Below are 18,452 nucleotides of genomic sequence, written 5' to 3' on the forward strand. Positions count from 1 at the left end.
CACTCAGCTAGGAGGTTAAGTAAATTGGGAGCCCTGAAAAAACAGCTCGAGAGTTGCCAAGCTCCCGGAGAGCCCGGCGGTTGTTCGTGGAGAGGGCGCCCCCTGGAGGCCTTGGCCGTTCCTCGCTCTTTGGCCCACTGGAGCCCAAGCTATAGGTGTTGGCCCGCAAGCCGCCAGAGCTAGCAAATCTTTTTCTTGTTTATCCAAAATGAGGATGACACCACGCCGTGTGCCCAGCGCCAGATCACGCACTGCAACAAGACGGAGAACTAACGATGGAAGGGGACCCCAAAGCGGGCCCAAGCACAAGCCACTCTGGAATCCGCCAGCTGGCCTGGCACACCCACAACTGCCTGGCCCTGCGCGCGGCCGGGGGCGGGGCCTGTCTCCCGGGAAACCACCCTCGGGCCAATGCGCGACGCCAGCCCCGGGTTTCGGTTGAGCGGCGGCTGTTAGACGCCCTGAACCGTTGCCACCCCCGGCCGCCAGTTGCGGGTAGAGGGGCCTCTGAGACTGGGGTACCGAGGCCCCTGCGACTCGGCGGCCGCGGCTAGGCCAGACGGGGGGCAGTGGCCGCCCTTTGCGACAGTAGACAGGGTTCGGGTTCGCGATCCGCCCTGGTGGGTCTCGGGTGCGGGTGTCCGGCCGGCCGTTGCCCTCCCCAGTCTCCTGCAGCTGGAGGCGTGCGTCCCCCAGTGGGGGAGCGGCGGGAGTGCGGGCGCGGGAGGGGCCGCTGCCGGGCGAGGGTGAGCCAAGTCCGCTCCCCGGGCCGTGACCCGGTCGCCCCATGCAGGTTCAGCGGCCGGAAGCCTGGCCGCAGCTCGCACCCGCTCCCCCCGCCGGAGCTCCCGGAGGTCCCTCGCCGGCAGCGCCTGTGTGTGGCTTGGAGAGGAGGAAAGTCGACTATGAAGTAGCCTCGGAGTCACTCCTGCCCAGGCCTGCAAGTCACCGTTGCGGGTGTCAGTCTGTCGTTACCCAACTTGGGGCCACAGAAGCTTGACCCTATGAATACCCGGGATAATCCGTGGTCTCATCAGCAAAGGCAAATGCCTTACCCACCTGCTTCTTCCCCTCACTGCTTTCCTCCCAAATGGTTCTCACTGGCTTCAAAACCTCTTCCTCGGTGAATTCTAGTAGACTTGATTTTGGAGCGTCCTTTAAGGTTCCATTCCTCAAGGATCGTCCAGGTAATCTCACCACTTCCTTGCTTCTTCCAGAGACCTACGCCCCACCTAGCCCCAGCTTCACGGAGGTCCAACCTGTGCAGTGGCGCAGGGCTCCACGCTCAGAGGGCCTCCTGCTTGTTTTAATGCTCTGCCCTCAACGATGAAAAATTCTTAATTTTTGAACAAAGGGCTCCATATTTTCCCTTTTCCACTGGACCCAGCAAATTAGGAACCTGTTACTGGTCCCAGCTCTCATCTTTTCCTGAAGGCCTTCTTTGATAAAATTCAATTATATAAAAATAGTTACAAGGGAGTCTTCTCTAGACCTCTCAGTAGCTACTAAGAGCATAAAGAGACAGAGGGGGGGATGATTCTATTGCCTGAACTCACAGTTGTTGGAATCATGAGATCTTTCTGATCCAGTGCCCACCCCCACCCCTCATTATATTTCAGGGCCTTCGGAGATATGCAGAATGTGTAAGTGCCACACTTTTGAAGGCAACAATGTTTGGCTCCTTGCCTAAGGATAGAGGCAGGTGAGAAATCAGCTCTATTAATGGGTGTTCTGGGACTACTTTCAGAGATGCCCCAGAAGTGCTGGTGCAGGTGTAGGGGGCAGGGAGGGCAGAGACAGGAGGCTGCCTTGTTTGACACCATGTGGAAGAACTAAGAGGCTTCCAGAAGGAAGCTGAGAGGCTGGACAGCTGTGCTGTCCAATACTGTAGCCACAACTTGCAAGTGGTTATCGTGCACTCAAAACGAGGCGCCTACAGCAAGATGCGCTTTATTCATCATCAGGGAAATGCACATCAAAGCTACAATGAGGTATCACCTCACACCTGTCAGAATGGCTACAATCAACAACACACAAGAAACAACAGGTGTTGGTGAGGATGTGGGGAGGGGGAAGCTTCTCTCACTGCTGCTGGGGAGGCAAACTGGTGCAGCCACTCTGGAAAACGGTATGGAGGTTCCTCACAAAGTTAAAAATAGAATTTCCCTATGATCCAGCAATTGCACTAGTAGGTATTTACCCAGAGAATACAAAAATATTAATTCAAAGGGATACCTGCATCCCAATGTTTACAGCAGCATTATCTACAGTAGCTAAATTATGGAAACAGCCCAGGTGTCCATCGACTGATGAATGGATAAAGAAGATATGGCATATATATATAATGGAATATTAACCATAAAAAAGAATGAAATTTTGCCATTTGCAGCAACATGGATGGAGCTAGACAGTATTATGTTAAACCAAAGTCAGAGAAAGACAAAATCATGATTTCACTTACATGTGAAATTTAAAAAAACAAAACAAATGAGCAAAGGGGGAAAAAAGAGAGGCAAAACAAGAAACAGACTCTTAACTCTAGACTTAGAGAACAAGGTGATGGTCACCAGAGGGGATGTGGGTGGGCAGATGGGCGACATAGATGAAGGAGAGTAAGGAGTGCACTTATGATGAGTACTAGGTGATGTATGGAGTGTGGAATCACGAGATTGTACACCCGAAACTAATACTACACTGTATATTAACTAACTGGAATTTAAATAAAAACTTTAAAAATAGGTGTTAGTAGGCATCTTAAAAAGAAAAGAAAATGGGGCACCAGGGTGGCTTAGTTTGTTAAGCATCCGACTCTTGATTTTGGCTCAGGTCATGATCTCACAGTTTGTGGGTTCGTGTCCCACATAGGGCTCTGCACTGACAGCATGGAGCTTGCTTGGGATTCTCTCTCTCTCTCTCTCTCTCTCTCTCTCCCCCTTTCTCTCTCTCTCTCCCTCCTCCTCCCCTGCTCACACTCTCCCTCTCAAAATAAACTTAAAAAAATAAATAAAAATAAAATAAGATGTGCTATAAGTGTAAAATTCACACCAGATTTCAATGTCTCACTTTTTAATATAAAATGTTCTATTTTTATTATGACGGCATATTGAAATGATATTTTGGATATATTGGGTTAAATAAAATATATTAAAATTCACCATTTTTACTCCTTAATATAACTACTAGAAAATTTTGAACTACATGTTCACATATTTCTTTTGGAGAGCACTGTTCTAAAGATTTCAGAGTACTGCAAACTTTATGAAACTTATGAACTTAAAATGTTCAGAAAAACTGCCTCTCCCCAAAAAACTCACATTGCCCTTCCTCTTCCAGAAAGTACCCCTGTGTGGTCTAGAACTGCAGAATTACCATCACTTGTACAGGAGAGTCTCAAACTTGTGTCAGCTCTTGCCCCTGGAACCAATTCAGATGCTGGCTGCTGTTTCTACTGATTTGGCTGTTTGTCTAGTTTTGCAAAATAAATGATAGAGTATGCAAAGAAGGGAAGGAAGAAATAAGCAAGGGAAGCTCACCTCACCAATCTTTGCTCTAAATTATTATATTGCTACAAATTATGGGATTACAGCAGCACCTGACTCCTTTTTGTCAGCCATGCTACCTTAAAAAGTAATTAGCTTTAGTGATGAAATTGCCTGATGCATTGATCTGAAATATAAAAAGGGGCAGAAAATTATGTGCATATGCAGGCTCTCACTTGGGCATCCTCCTTTAGTTACGGAAAGTACAATGGGTGGACTCCAATATCTTAATCCAGTGTTTTGAATGTCTCTTAAAAGCAATGTGGTAAGTGAAGAGGTTAGTTCTAAATCAGTGTGTGTTGGATACTAGTCCCGACCCAGTGCTCCTAGAGCCTCTAGTTTTCTGAAAAGTGGTCCTAGTGTGGGAGTTGGTGGGAGAGGAGAGGACTGGTTTCTTGGAGGGAATAACTTGGAATTCTGGACTTCCTGCAGTTTCCAGTAGGTTGAAGCGCAAGTGTTTCTCCTGACACCTAACAAGACATATGTCCAATAGATGTACACCGAGAGCTAGCTTGGTCTTGTCCTGATCTTCACTTTTGGCAGGGAGGGCATCTTGGCCTGTAGGCTTCCCTGGTGGAAGTGTTTCAACTACAAATTCAATATCTTTCATAGACATAGGACTATTCAGACGATGTACTTAAGTGAGTCTTAGTCATTTGTGTCTTATAAAGAATTTGTCTATTTCAGCCAAGTTTGGGGGCATATGGTTGTTTGTGATATTGTAGTATTCTTTTAATGTTCAAGACCAGTAGTGATGGCCCCTTTTTCATTTCACGCACTGGTACTTTATGTCTTTTTATCAGTCAGGCTACAACAATCTCTCAGTCTGGTACTGTTGACATTTTGAGGACACCTTTTAAGGATGTAGGATGTCTAGCAACATTCCTGGCCTCTATACCCCCTAGATGCCAGTAGTAGCACTACACCCCCGTCCCTACCCCCACCCCCATTGTAACAATCAAAGATGTCTTGGGGCGCCTGGGTGGCTCAGTTGGTTAAGCGTCCGACTTCGGCTCAGGTCATGATCTCACGGTCCGTGAGTTTGAGCCCCGCGTCGGGCTCTGTGCCCACAGCTCAGAGCCTGGAGCCTGTTTCGGATTCTGTGTCTCCCTCTCTCTCTGGCCCTCCCCCGTTCATGCTCTGTCTCTCTCTGTCTCAAAAATAAATAAACATTAAAAAAAATTTATATAAAAAAAAAAATGTCTCAGCATTGCCAAATGTCTCCTGAGAGGCAAAATTGCCTGAGGTTGAGAACCACTGCTTTAGGCTACCAATTATCTTTTGGAACAATTAAAAATATGATAAACTGTATCTTTTATATTTTACTTTAATTTTAACTATTTCTGGAGATCTTCATCTGTGTAGATGCAAGTTCTGTTTGGTATCATATTCTTTCTGTTGGAGGTTTTTTTTTTTGTTTTCTTTCTTTTTTTTTTTTTAAGTTTATTTTGAGAGAGCTTAGAAGCAGGGGAGGGGTGTGGGGAAGGGACAGAGAGAGAGGAGAGAGAATCCCAAGCAGGCTCTCCACTGTGATGAGAGGCTTAAACCCATGAACTATGAGATCATGACCTGAGCCAAAATCAAGAGTTGGAGGCTTAACAGACTGAGCCATCCAGGTGCCCCTGGAGAAGGTTGTTTTGACCTTTATTTTAGTGCAGGTCTATTGATAATAAATTTTCTTGTTTTTTTGTTTGTTTGTTTTGTTGTTCTGTCTGTCTTTTAAAGTCTATTTTTCCATCATATCTGAAAGATGTTTTCCCTGGGCACAGTATTCTGGACTAACAGTATTTTTCATTAATGTTTTATAGGTATTAACTCCACTACATTCTGATTTGCATAGTTTCTAAGCCAGCTGTAATTCTTTGTTTCTCTGTAATGTGTCTTTTTCTCTGGCTACCTTCAAGATTTTCTCTTGACTTTTCAGCAGTTTGAAAAAAATGTATCGGGGTGTGTATCTTTTGGTATTTATCCTACTTGGGACTCAGTGAGCTTTTTGTATCTGTGGTTTGGTATATTTTATTATTTTTAGAAGATTCAGCCATTCTTTCTTCAAATGTTTCTTCTGCTATCTCTCTCTCTCCTGGAATTCCAAATACACTTTTATTAGACTGTTTGGTATTACCCTACAACACTTGAACACTCTTTTGTGTTTTCTTCACACTTTTTTCTCTTTGTATTTTAGTTTGGGTAATTTCTGTTACACAGCTTCAAGTTCATGCTTTCCAAGTTCATGTTGTATCAAGTATACTGATGGGCTTTTGAAGGTATTTTTCATCTCTGTTACTGTGTTTTCTATTAGCATTTCCATTTGACATACATAGTTTTTATCTCTACTGAAATTTTCTGTGTGATCATTCCTGTTTTCTACTTTTTCCACTAGACTCTTCAATATATATGATTAATATATTAAAGTTATGTCAAATCCCTCTTATAGTTCCAACACTTAGGTTATCTCTGAGCCTCATTCTGTTGACTCTTCTCTCTTGACAATGGGTTGTTTTCCTCATGTGTCTCATAATTTTCTATCCAATGGTAGGCATCTTGTATAGAACAGTAGAAATTAAGATAGTGATGACTCAAGTAAGTATGTTTCTTCTTCTGCTCCATCAGTCATGTGGGGTGTTGAATCAGTCAGTGGTTGACCTGGGTTTGGGTTTTCTTGTTGTACCTTCAGTGCACCATTGGTTTCAATTTCCTCTAGTGTTACCTTATACTTAAGATGTGGGATGGAAGGCTAAAGGGAGTTTCTCAACATTCCTTTTCCACTCTCAGCGTCTAGCCTTCCTTTTAACCTGCAAAAAAAAAAGAAAGAAAAAAGAAAAAAAAAAAAGCCCTGCCTCCATGCTTTTGCCTTTCTGCCTTCTTGTAACCTGCTGCTCGATAGCTTGGTAGTGGGAGCCAGAGGACCAATCATCCTGGTCCAGCCTCTCTTAGGCAAGTCTTACATGTTTAGGCCTTGCAGGTGGGGCTTCCTCAACTCCTCAGTCTCCCCATGGCAGACAGAATTCTACTTTGCATCTTTGATGAGTCTTTTTTGTACATTTATTCATTTTTGAGAGACAGAGACAGAGCACAAGCAGGGGAGGGGCAGAGAGAGAGGGAGACACAGAATCTGAAGCAGGCTCCAGGCTCTCCTGATTCCTGTAATTGTATTGGCATGAGATCTTGAGCCCAAGACCATTTCCTATCCCTCCTTATCCAGGTATAGAAGCTCTTTGTTTGTCTTCTCTTACTCTTGCCCTTACCCAATATCAAGGGTCCTCTACCTGAGCCCTGGAGACAACAGTTTGCTTCCCCTTTCCCAGTGGCTTGCAGCTATCATTCATAGGAAGGGTATGGCAGGACTTTTGTCCTTCCCATAATGGGAACTTACTCTGCTCCAGCAAGGCCTTCACCTCCAAGGGAGGCTGTATATGGTCTCCTGCCTTGTCCCCAGTTTTTCTCATCAGCATCCAGTAAGAAGAGGCTGTAAGTGGAAATGGAAACAAGCTCCTTTTTGTCTGAGGGGTTTCTAAACATTATTGCTTGTCCTCACTTGGCCTTTAGCAATATGTTAACAATTTTAGCTGAATTCTTACCACCCTGTATAGTAGTTGATATCTCTTCTTCAGTGCTCACATCCTATCTCTCTTTGGTGAGGCCAGTCTTTTCTTGGCTCTCAGGCTACTTGCTCGGTCTGCAACACTTGCTAGGGTGTCAAATCATCCCAATTTGTGTGGTACTGAGAGTTTTCCAAGAATAGGACTTGCAGTACTAAAACCAGGAAAAGTCCAGTTGGTCACCCTAACTTCAGCTTCCCAACAGGTTCAAGAAAAGCTTTTCTATAGTTTTTCTAGGTGTTTAGGTAAGAATGATGTTCTTTCTGGATTTATTTTAGAGAGAATGTGCATGCCTATGCATGAGAGCAGTGGGAAGGGCAGAGAGAGAGAGTGAGAGAATCTTAAGCAGGGTCCACACTCAGCATGGATCCCATCAATCCCATGACCCTAAGATCATGACCTGAGCCACATTCAAGAGTTGGATGCTTAACTAAGCCACCCAAGCGCCCCCTTCTTTCTAGATTTCTACATCCTAGGTAGAAGACGAATTAGTGAAATGCTTATGCATGTTGAATCTGAACAAAAATGGTTCTTGAGATAGTAAAAAGCCATGTGGGTAAACATCTGTTTCTTACTAAGGCAGAATGGTTTTTGTGAAATCTTCCCTAAAATAGAGAATAAACAAAATTAGTTTAGTCTCTGTCATTATTTTGTCTGTTGACAACAAATTTATCTGATAACCTAAATAAACTCTAGCTGAAGAGGTAGATTCACACATACTATTTTTCTTTATAACTCTACTCAACATTCAGCTAGCACCAGATTTGAACTTTACTTCCAGCAGGTGAGTATCTACCATAGATTTTTTAGTGACACTATAAAAAAAAAAATCTTTATGCCCTTTTGTGGAGGAGCAGGAAGAAGGCTGAATAGGCTTTTATCAAGAATGTTGACCACCTCTGGGTAAATGTGTATGTATATGTATACATGTGTGTATAATCTTGCTATCAACTGTCTGGGAACATACCTGATTTACGTTGCCATTGGTGGTACATCTCGTCTTGTGGTTTTTATTTCAGATATCATAGGAGCCCAGGAGTGTGTGTGACCCCTACAGCCAGCACTAATGAGTATGGTAGGGAACCTCAAAGCCATGCTGTATATTTTGTGTCATGGTGAAGGCTCTGTCATTTACTCCTTTCAGTATCCAAGAGAAATACTTATGGCCGCTAGATAAACTTGTAGGCTGTATATAGGATATCTTAATATGTCAATAGTTTGATTAGTATAATAAAAACAGCACAGAAATCATAAGACTAGGAGCATGTGTAACCTCAACAGCTGTGGGGTTTATATGGCTGTAGATATGATAATAGCTGAGATGTACAGTGTTTATCATGTGTCAAGCGTTGTCATAGAGGTTTACATCTATAAACATATTGCATCATCACATGTAGAAACTTCATAACAATCCTATGACTTTAGGTATTATTATCCACATATTACAGATTAGGAAAAGAGGAACAAAGAAGTTTGGTAATGTGTTCAAGATCACAATGAACAAATGATGACTTAAGCCCATGTAGTCTGTTTCCAGAGTTCTTTTAACCACTGAAAATGATCAAAGACAAAGAAGAGGTAAAGATTTCAACTTTCAGGAGGGTATATAGTAGTGGGAGCTGTGTATCTGTGGGGAAAAGAAAAAGACTTTCAAATAACACTGATTTTAGGTTGTATACAAAATAGAGATGTACAGAAAGCTAGACAAAGACATGCTAAGGAAGAAGATTCAAAAAATGATCAAGTTATGTTTTGTACTCACTGCAAGTAAACAGAAAGTGTGAATTACACTGATGAGTATGGTCAGATATTTCATGTAAACTTCATGTAATACAGGTAACCCAGTAATGGCAGAAATGCTGCAAAACCAACTTGTAGGAAGACCTCCACTTCTCTACATGAAATACTTGAATACTTTCAGTTTCAAAATGGAAAATTACTTAGATACTACTTGCCACATAGAAGAAATAGAGGCTGAAAAGTTTTCTCAGTTCCATTTATTATTAACCAATTGAGAATAAAACCAACAAATGGTATGTAAAAGAACTTTGGTTTAAAGGTGACAACATGGACATTATTAACTCACATGAAGCACAGTGAGATTTACAAATGGCTGGAAGATCCCACAATCCTCCAGACCAATCCTTGTAATCCAGAGGACTCATAGGGGAGCAGGACAATCAATAGGTGTACCCACAACTTGGGTTGAGTGTGTTGTTGGCAGGGATTCTGGCTTTCTTGAAAGAGTGGGACGCTTTGTGGGCTTGTGATTGGTTTTTCAAGTCAAGTGGTTATGAGAGAGTATTGTATATAACTGTAGATGGGGTGAAATCTTTAACCTAACCTGAGAGTAATCACTGAAGTCCTCTCTGCACCTACTGGATGAGCTGCATGACTTCATACAGCTCATAAGTGGCGCTCATCTGCATATGAATCTGATATTTTCACAAAGGCTACAACAAACTGTGAGCAAGGAGAGAGAGTACTCAGATTGTGCTGAAAGGTATAATAATGCAGAAGCTCTATAGATGTTTTCTTAACGTTAATTTTGACCGTGGTCTAAAATGTCCGGAGTGTTGGTAATCTAGTATAGCTTGTAGCCCATAATAAATGGATGCTATATTTGCATTACTATAATACTTATACTCAAGATAAGTGAAAGAATTTAATATAACCAGCTCAGCTACATTATGATAATCTGGAGTTTTCTACTCAAAAGAATTGAATGAGGATGTACTTTTGAAGGGCCAGTTCAGTATTTAAGGCATTGTCAACAATGAGTAGGAAAGGGAGCATTCCTCTGCTAGGAACAGCTCTACTCCGAAACTATGGCTATGCCTTTTTTTTTGTTTTAAGTAAGTATTACTTTCTAAATTGAAATGATCTCACAAAAGACTTGGCTTGAAGCTTGGTGAAGAATAACCTTGTACATAATGGACACAGAGGGCATTGGATCGGAGTGTTTGATGAATGTGGCTTCTCAGGTCTCTCCAACTCCTCCTAAGACAGGTGTTTAGGCTGGTGCTACTCAGGTTCTGCCTGCCCAGGATGGAGGAGCTTTATAAGGCTCTTATATCCCCAACTACATTAGTCTGAAATTCCAGTATATTATATGGTTACAAAAACTGCCTTTCACAAGCCAGGTTGTCTGGATCTAACCTTCAGGATCCAGGAATGATCCTTGCTAAGCGACCAACACTGTCTTGCTACATTGCCTGTAGTTGATACAATAATGATTAGGCATCTTACACAGTCATATTGTGATGTTGTAAAGAAAGAAGAAGCTGTGAGGGGCATAAGAATTCAGGTCTGCAATGGTCAAAGGTATAGTGGGAGCTAAGCAAAGCACTCTAGTCAGTTCCTACCACATCTATGGGAAGGTATGTCTGGGTGTTGAAGGTGTTTGTGACCACACTCATGGTGCTTATGGGCATAACAAAACCCAACCGCATATGTTTTTGCCAAAGATAAATTATTACGCCCAGACCTGGCTGTGGAAACCATTTGGTTGTTCAGATATCTGTCTGGGACATCACAAGGCATAGGCAGCTACTGACTAGCTGCCAGTCAGAACCAGTGGTAACTGTTACAATGGTTTCCTCACAGAGTAATAGCCAGCGTTTGTGTCATAGGATATGTTGGTTTAGAAGCAGACATGGCAAATATTAACTCTTTGTTGATGTTTACGGAAGAATGTGGCCTTCTTGTATAAATACAAGAAACTTGTGTCCCCATCCCAGATTTCACTAACGCTGTTTGAGGGTTTATGAGTGGGAACTTAAAAGTACAATCTGCACTGATCAATTTAATATGGTGCTTTTCAGCCTTTTTTTGTTGTTCCCCTTCCCACAAAGAGACTTTCTAAATTTTCTCTTAAAGTGTTCACAGATTTATGACCAGTTGATGAATATTGCTTTTCCCCATAGGTAAGGATTAATGAAGAGTGTAGGATTTTACTGTTACTGCAGCCAGTACTAGGTATTTTATTTTCATTTTGCAGTTGGGAGAGAAGCAAGCAACTTTGTCTCTTTGGAGTAGAAAGTTCAGACTGGTAAAAGTTAGGATTTCCCCTCCTTTCTTTTAACTTGGGAGAAAAAATTAAAGTACCTTTTTACATTGGGAATGTTTTCTTGGTAAAATTTTAAGATAGCTGTTGCTTATTTTTGCAGGTATTTTTACGCTGGGGACAAAGAGTTAAGACTATAAACAGTATCCTATCTCTGGGTTTTAAGCAACTTTTTAACAGGGTTTTTAGAAACTGAGACTAAACTTTTCTTGTCTTGAGTTTTAAAGCTATTTTGCGAGCTAATTACATTAGGAACTAACACAAAGAAAATTATGTCTTGGAACTTTGCAACCTTTTACACTTTCTACTTTGGTAGTTGGTTACAAATGAGGGTGGTGGATGATGGTGGGCAGGACCAGTGCAGTGGTATTTGACTTATATGACCGAATGGAAAAGGGACAACCACTGATCTCATTATGCATTAAAATATAAGCATATAATTTAATGATGACACTGTGTAACCACCACTGAGGTCAAGAAAGAAAAGACTGCCAGCCTTCCACATGTTGGTTCCAAGTTACGGCCCTTATCCCCACAGGTAACCACTATTGTGACCTGCAGAGTAATTCCTTTTTTTATACCCATGTTCCTCAAAGCATGGTCTGGCATGAGCATCATCTGGGAACTTGTTAGAAATGCAAATTCTTGGGCCCTCCCCTAGACCTAACACATGTACACATTTTTGTGTGTAGGATGCATATTTATGTGAATTAAAGTATAAAGCAGTAATTCTCAAGCTTTAGCATGTATCAGAATGACTTGGATGGCCCATTAAAACAGAGATGCTGGGGCCTACACTGACAGTTTTTGATGATCTCTTTATGGTGGTTTCATTCCCTGATTCTAATTTTCTAATGTGCTGGGTATCTTTGACTCTGTGCTAGTCATTGCACTTGACATGTTATTTTGCAGGAATAACTAACTGTGAGGCCTATAAAGAAGGTACTTTACCCCAAAGAGTATTTGCATTTGCTTCTGCCAGGCACCTGGGGGCACCATCAGTCTGGGATCGCCTGTTCAGAGTTTGATATACCCTGGACAATGCAAGGGATTTTTACCATGTTTTAATTCTCTTTAGATTATTCCAATTCTTGCTCCCTTCATTCTGAGATCCTGGAACCCAGGTTGTTGTAGGGGAAGGCCTCCTGTCAGGTCCCCCAACTTGTATGGATCTAGAGTTAGTCCTCTTCTTTACCCTGATAGGCCATAAAACGGGAGGTTCTAGTTTTCTGGGATTAGCTAGTGCTATCAGGACAAAAGTGGCTTCAGGCTTGTTCCCTTCTCTAGATCCTTGACTTCTCTTTACTTTCGGCCTGATGATTCCTTGCTATTTTATAATCTCTTTGATGCCTTTGAAAAGATTATTTAAATATATTTTATCCAGCCTTTTTAGTTGTATTCAGTTGTAGGACTGATGTGAACAACCTGAACCAAACCTTTACCAGAAGGGAAATCTGGAAAATACATTATTAATACACAGTATTTTTTCAAAATACTGTGGTTTTTCAAAACATTAAGGATCTATGGATATTTATATCCTTAAAAAAAACTTTTATCTTTAGCTGACAACTTCACCCAGACATGGGACACACAAGATGGTTTGGGTACAAAACTTTCCATATGAAAAAACTTGCATATTTACAACCTTTAACCACTCCTAAAGGCTCTGATATTTCTGGTGGGTTCCGAGGAATGCTTCCCACAAATGCAGAGCCTTCCAAAATGCAGAGATGTGCCTAGTGCAGGCTCCATTTTGCAGTTTATGGCACTTTCTATGAGGTTTAATTTTACCCTTAGCTTTAACCAGTCTGGACACACCAAATTTAGGCAACATAGATGGCTTACACATTTATCCCTAGGACAGTTTCTGTCTGGGATAGCATGTGGAATGCCCCAAATTTTTATCGGCAAGTTCTAAGCACTTGATGAATTTTAACCACCTCTCTCTCCCCCACAAAAAGTAGGTTATATCATCTTTTTCCCCCCTGATTGACTCCAATGTCATGTTGATCCCTTAAGATAGGCAAGATTCTCATGGAGAAAGTACCCCATCTCAACCCATTGCTGATGAATCAGAATACATTCTTTCTGGGTAGAGCTGAATCTTTTATAGTTATCTTTAGATATATTTTGAAGGGGATTGGAGATGGAAATACATTAATGCTACACACGTGAATTTGGGAAGGAAACTGGCAGGCTTTCCAGGTGTCAAGAGATTGTTGGGGATTTGGTGAGATACTTTATTTTGAACACTCTCACTGGGGTTGACAATTAGGATGTGTAGCAATCCGTGTAGGCTAGGCTTGAGGTAGGAATCAACAAACTCTGAGAGCTATTTGTAGAGTCCTTTAAAGATACTTGACGGTCATTTGATGAGCATCAGGATCCCCTGAAGGTGGTAAGTCTTGCTTGCAGTGGAGCCCATGACCCCTGTAAGTTGTGGGTCAGGATAAATGCCAGATTTTGATCTTCATGGTAGCAAGCATTAGCTCATCTCAGATAAAGGCTATAACCCAACTAGTTAGAGCAGAGAATGCCTTAAGGCAGTAGAGCACACGCTGCTCCCCAGTGCCTTTCTTCTCCTTCCCTAAGATGTGCCCCAAATCTATGGGCTTATGGCATGAGTGGAGGACGGGCGTCCCACCAGGTCAGAGGGACACTGAGTCTCCTCAGTCTGTGTTTTTCTTTATCAGTTTATAGAAGATGATGTTCTAGCTACCTTGTTGCTGAACCTCAAGTTCATGTTTTGAGTACAGACCTTCAAACTATACCATAGGATGCAGGAACTTTATAGTTCAGAGGTACAAATAATGGTTGGGGAAAGGGTGCTTTGTATATAACACGGGGCTTTCCAACCAGGGGATTTCTTAAGTTACAATACTTAAAAAAAGTCATGACCCGCCACAATCCACCCCTTAGCTCATGACTTTTGTGTGGACCAGCACATTGATCTCCAGACCAACATGATGCCATCATTATTTTCACATAACTCGTCCCTTAAAATAGAAATATTGCTTTCACAAATAATAAACTTCCTTATTATAAATTCCTACTTTACTAAATGGTATGGAGAACTAGGACCACATGGAAGTCCACTCAGTTTAATCATTTACTTATGGACATATTTTATTGAATCCCAAGTGTTTGGGCAGTGGTCTGGGATGTAGGCATTTTCCCTGTTTAATAATACATGCCCCTTCTCCCTCCCCAGCTAAAATATAATCTTAAGGACATGTGGATATAGACCACCATATATCTTATGATTACCATTTCTTCAGCATTACTGTTGCATAGCTGGCCATCTATAGCTCTATCACTGATCTCTGAAGTAGCCCTATCAATCTGAACTTTGGAAATTATATAGTAAGTTCTGTTCCTGAGCCCAGCTGGGATTTGGGGGAACCATTTAGTGGCTCCCAGTGCTGGTCTACTTAGTTCCAAATAGCATCTCCCCCTGTATTCCTGAGGCAGTCATGGGTATACATGGGGTCCTCATATCCAGTAAGTGGGAGAATTAGGAGTAGACCTACAGTTATTGACAAAACCCAGAGTCCCAATTTTTGGTACTTAATGTGGATGTTATAATATAGGACTTTTATGAGCATCCTTGATGTTACAAATGCTGGTGCCTAGTCCCTTTATCTCAGACTCAGAGAAAGCATATTTATATAGGGTTGGGACTATGCCTTAGGATGGCAGGAGCTGGGAATGTCAGGGGTTGGGGAATGGATCTTCCCTCTCATGGGTCCAGTTAAATGACTAGGTACAATCAACCCTGTTCCAGCTGATAGAGATTTGGTGAGTCTCATATGCCCTATCCCCACATATATTTTCTCTCTTAACTGCAGGAGAGCCTTCCATTTATCAACCCTTTTAAATGTAGCCTTTGTGTAGGCTATCCAGCTTCTGGACTTTGCCTGGTTTTTTATTCAGTACCATGATTTACCATCCCTCAATTGTTCTAGAATAAAGTATGTATCTCCAGCAGTTGGGCTATGTATTATTCTGTATCTGCAGCCTCTAGGCTAATTAGATAACTTGGTATATAGCCAAACAAGCGATTTAGTATCTTCTTGAGGAAATTCAATTACTACAGGTGCTCTGAATCACCTGAGATGTCTAGGGCAATGACTGTGATCATTCAAGGTAAAACTCATATAATCAGTGTTTTTTTTTTTAAATGTACACACACACACACACACACACACACACACACACACGAATGAGGACTATTTGCTTGCTGGCTGTAACCTTATTTAAATTGGTATTATAGCTAGCCCTTCCATAATTAATCTTCACTGTCTTCAGTGCAGGTAGCAGAATCCTCTTTGTGTTTCTTTCAGAAAGTTTCCATGCAGTTAGCTCCAGCTACAGCAATATGTCATAGGCATTGAACTTTGGGGCAATGACTGGTCAGAGCTCCAAGCCAAAGAGTCTCCCGAAGAGAGCACTCTACTCACCTTCCTCACTGGGAACTAATACCTGGAATAGTACCATACACATCTTTGTCGTACTGAACTTTGTCTTACTAAAATAAAGTTTTCTTTAAGAAGACTCTTCAGTGAGGATGACTTTAAGAACATGGCCAGGACAACCAGTGTTCTCAAGGAAGGAGATGGCAGACTCATTGGTTTGGCAGCAGCCCAGGCCAGCTTTTCCCCTGCAACTTTCCAAGCTTGTTTCTGTAGTGGTTGGAGCCAAATAACCACTCGTAGACTTTGTTATAGAAGGAATGGTGAAGTCATATACAAAGAGCAGAATGGGGTCAGCTAGATGCTTTCTATAGGCAGCTAAACTCATCATTTAGTCAAACTAGGATGAACTGTAATAGGCAGCTAAAGGTTCTTTTCTGTGTGGGGAGAAAAGGAGAGGATGGGGCACAGATAGTATTGTATCTTCCCTATTTGTATGACCTATTCAGTGTTTTCAGGCCTGTTCTCTCTGTTAGCCTGCAGACTCCTGCAAGGGTACTTGTGACTTGCTGTTCCTGAAACATTTGTGTCTCAACCACACCCCACACTAGACCCCACCTTCCATAGCCACGCGTCTGTTACTTGCACATAAAGCCTCTGTTCCCAAATGTTCCCAGTGGAGGAAGCGGCCTAATTTGGGGTCACTGGCTTCCCTCTAGGGGCAGTTGTCTTGGAACTGTCTGAAGTTTGAACACAGGGTTGAAGGGCAGACAGTATGGTGAGCAATCTTATTATTTCTCTTGGTATTTCCTTACCATGACAGTAAAGGTTGCCCATCAACTTGGGCCTCTTTTGGCCTGTCTTTTAATAGCCAGACCAACCGGTCTTTCCACTGAGAACCTCTTTTTTTTCTCTTTTTTATATCCCCCCACCCATTTTCTTTTGGTTATTTGGGGAGCTAAAATTCCCAGAAGTCTTCCTAAGCCATCTTTTCCAAAATTATGCATAGAGACTGCTAGTTACCTACCACTCTATTCATTCTTCTTATGAACAGAAAAAAAAAAAAACAAAAAACTACATTGTCTGTCCTCCACTACCAGTAAGGATGACACAGTGTGATACAGTCTTGTCAATGAGGGGTAACTAAATGTGTTAAGAGAAGTTTCTAGTAAAGCTCCTTAAAAAGGGGTAACTTCAGAGCACACACACTTTTGCTCTAATTTCTGCCCCTTCTTCCTGTCTGTATCTTAGGGGAGATGCTAGCATGGAACAGGCATCTTGCAACAATACAGCCATGTGAGAAAAGCCAAGTGAAAAGCTTGGGTCACATCTGAAAAGGCTGGGTTAACAGGACACATAGGCACTGTGTGTGAACTCAAAACTGCATAATTTTTGCCCACTGCCACCATCCCTGTTGCCTTAGGTTGTGAAGAAAAAAAATCCCTTTGTGGACAACAGATCTGCACTGCTCTTATATCTCTAACACTGTTTGCAGGAGGACTGTGCTGCCATAATTTACTCTTAGCATCTGCGACTTAGACATTTTTTTACACCTAAATTCTTTAAAAAATAGCCATGTGTACCTCTTTGCTGTAAGTTCAAAACTTGACATTTCTTATCAATGGAAGGTCTAAGATCCTCCAGTGGAGTGCAGGTATACAATTCGAAAACAATTCGGTTGACAATAAGTTCGTTAATTTTGACAATTAGACTTTAAAAATTAGTACCACAGATATTTTAGAATAGTAGTACTATAAATGTACCATGAAATGGTTTTGTAACACGTTACCAATTTTAAATGTGTAGATCCATATTTTAAGGTTTGTGGAGATGAATTACTCTCTTTTTAGATCCCAATTTATTTTCAGCCAGTCATTCCAGCTTTGTATTATTTGTAATAGTGAAACACTGAAACAGGTTCAGACCTAAAAATATAAAGGGTTATTGCAACAGCTTACGGAGTTACACAAAAGTTATGTATTACTTAATTGTGGCCACAAAATAAAATCTACAACTCCCTCAGTTTACAGAAAGATCACTTCTGTATGCACATATATATTATCAAGCCGTTACTGTTATTTTCCTAGATAAATGGGCTAATAGAATCTTTTAGTGTCCTATTTAATTTTTCTGTAATGAACTGTTATTAACTTTTCATAAGAACAATTTTTAAAAATGAAAAGACTTCCTCTTGATGGACATTTAACAAGAGAAACAAAAAGTGTTGCTGAGAAATGAAGAGCATTCAGGAACAGCAGGAACCAGTGGACGCTCACTTTTGCTGTTGAGATACCATCACCGATGACCCAGACTGCTCCAGGCTCATGAACTGCTCCTGAGCTGCTTGTAGGACCTGTGTGGCCACGAGCCCTGGCTGCAATGCCAGAGATGCCCTCTCATGTCTGCCTTTACTTCCACATGTTACCTTGCCCCATCCCATGCTCACATGTCTCTCTGATGCTTAAAAAGTGTGCTTTCGTGTATTCAATAAACGCTAGAATTTGAGTTATGTGCCAAACCCCTGACTAATGCTGAGAATGTACCAGTGAGCCAAACAGACCTTCATGGAACCAGTCCATCATGTTAGGATAGATGCTAATCACCTCATACAGACGTATAGAATGGGACAGAATGAGATAGGGACTATGACAGAATGGGCTGCTAGGAGGCTGAGTTACTGGGCAGGTGGGGAGACCCTCGTTACATCATGCATTCAGAAATCCATTTAAGCCAAGAACTGAAGGAAGGGAAGGAGCAAGTATGTGACAGTTACGGTAAGGGGAACACGTATTTTGCGCAGAGGAGACAGCATGCATGAAGGCCCTGAGTGCTCCGG

General features: G+C 41.9%; 1 long non-coding RNA gene across 4 annotated transcripts in view; it reads left to right on the top strand.

The window, feature by feature from the left end:
* The first annotated feature begins 422 nt into the window (after positions 1–422).
* Positions 423–18,452, top strand: part of LOC122229665 — a 51,515-nt gene continuing 33,485 nt past the window's right edge. The window contains exons 1-4 of one of the 4 annotated variants that reach the window (XR_006207092.1): positions 433–1,187; positions 1,620–1,702; positions 8,158–8,213; positions 16,868–18,121. This is a non-coding gene — a long non-coding RNA (uncharacterized LOC122229665). Of the gene's footprint in view, positions 1,188–1,619; positions 1,703–8,157; positions 8,389–16,867; positions 18,122–18,452 lie in introns of those variants that run through there. The other 3 variants (XR_006207091.1, XR_006207093.1, XR_006207090.1) reach the window with 3 other exon arrangements.

This window comes from Panthera leo, chromosome C2 (genome assembly GCF_018350215.1).
Source record: "Panthera leo isolate Ple1 chromosome C2, P.leo_Ple1_pat1.1, whole genome shotgun sequence".
In the NCBI taxonomy this organism is placed as follows: domain Eukaryota; kingdom Metazoa; phylum Chordata; class Mammalia; order Carnivora; family Felidae; genus Panthera; species Panthera leo.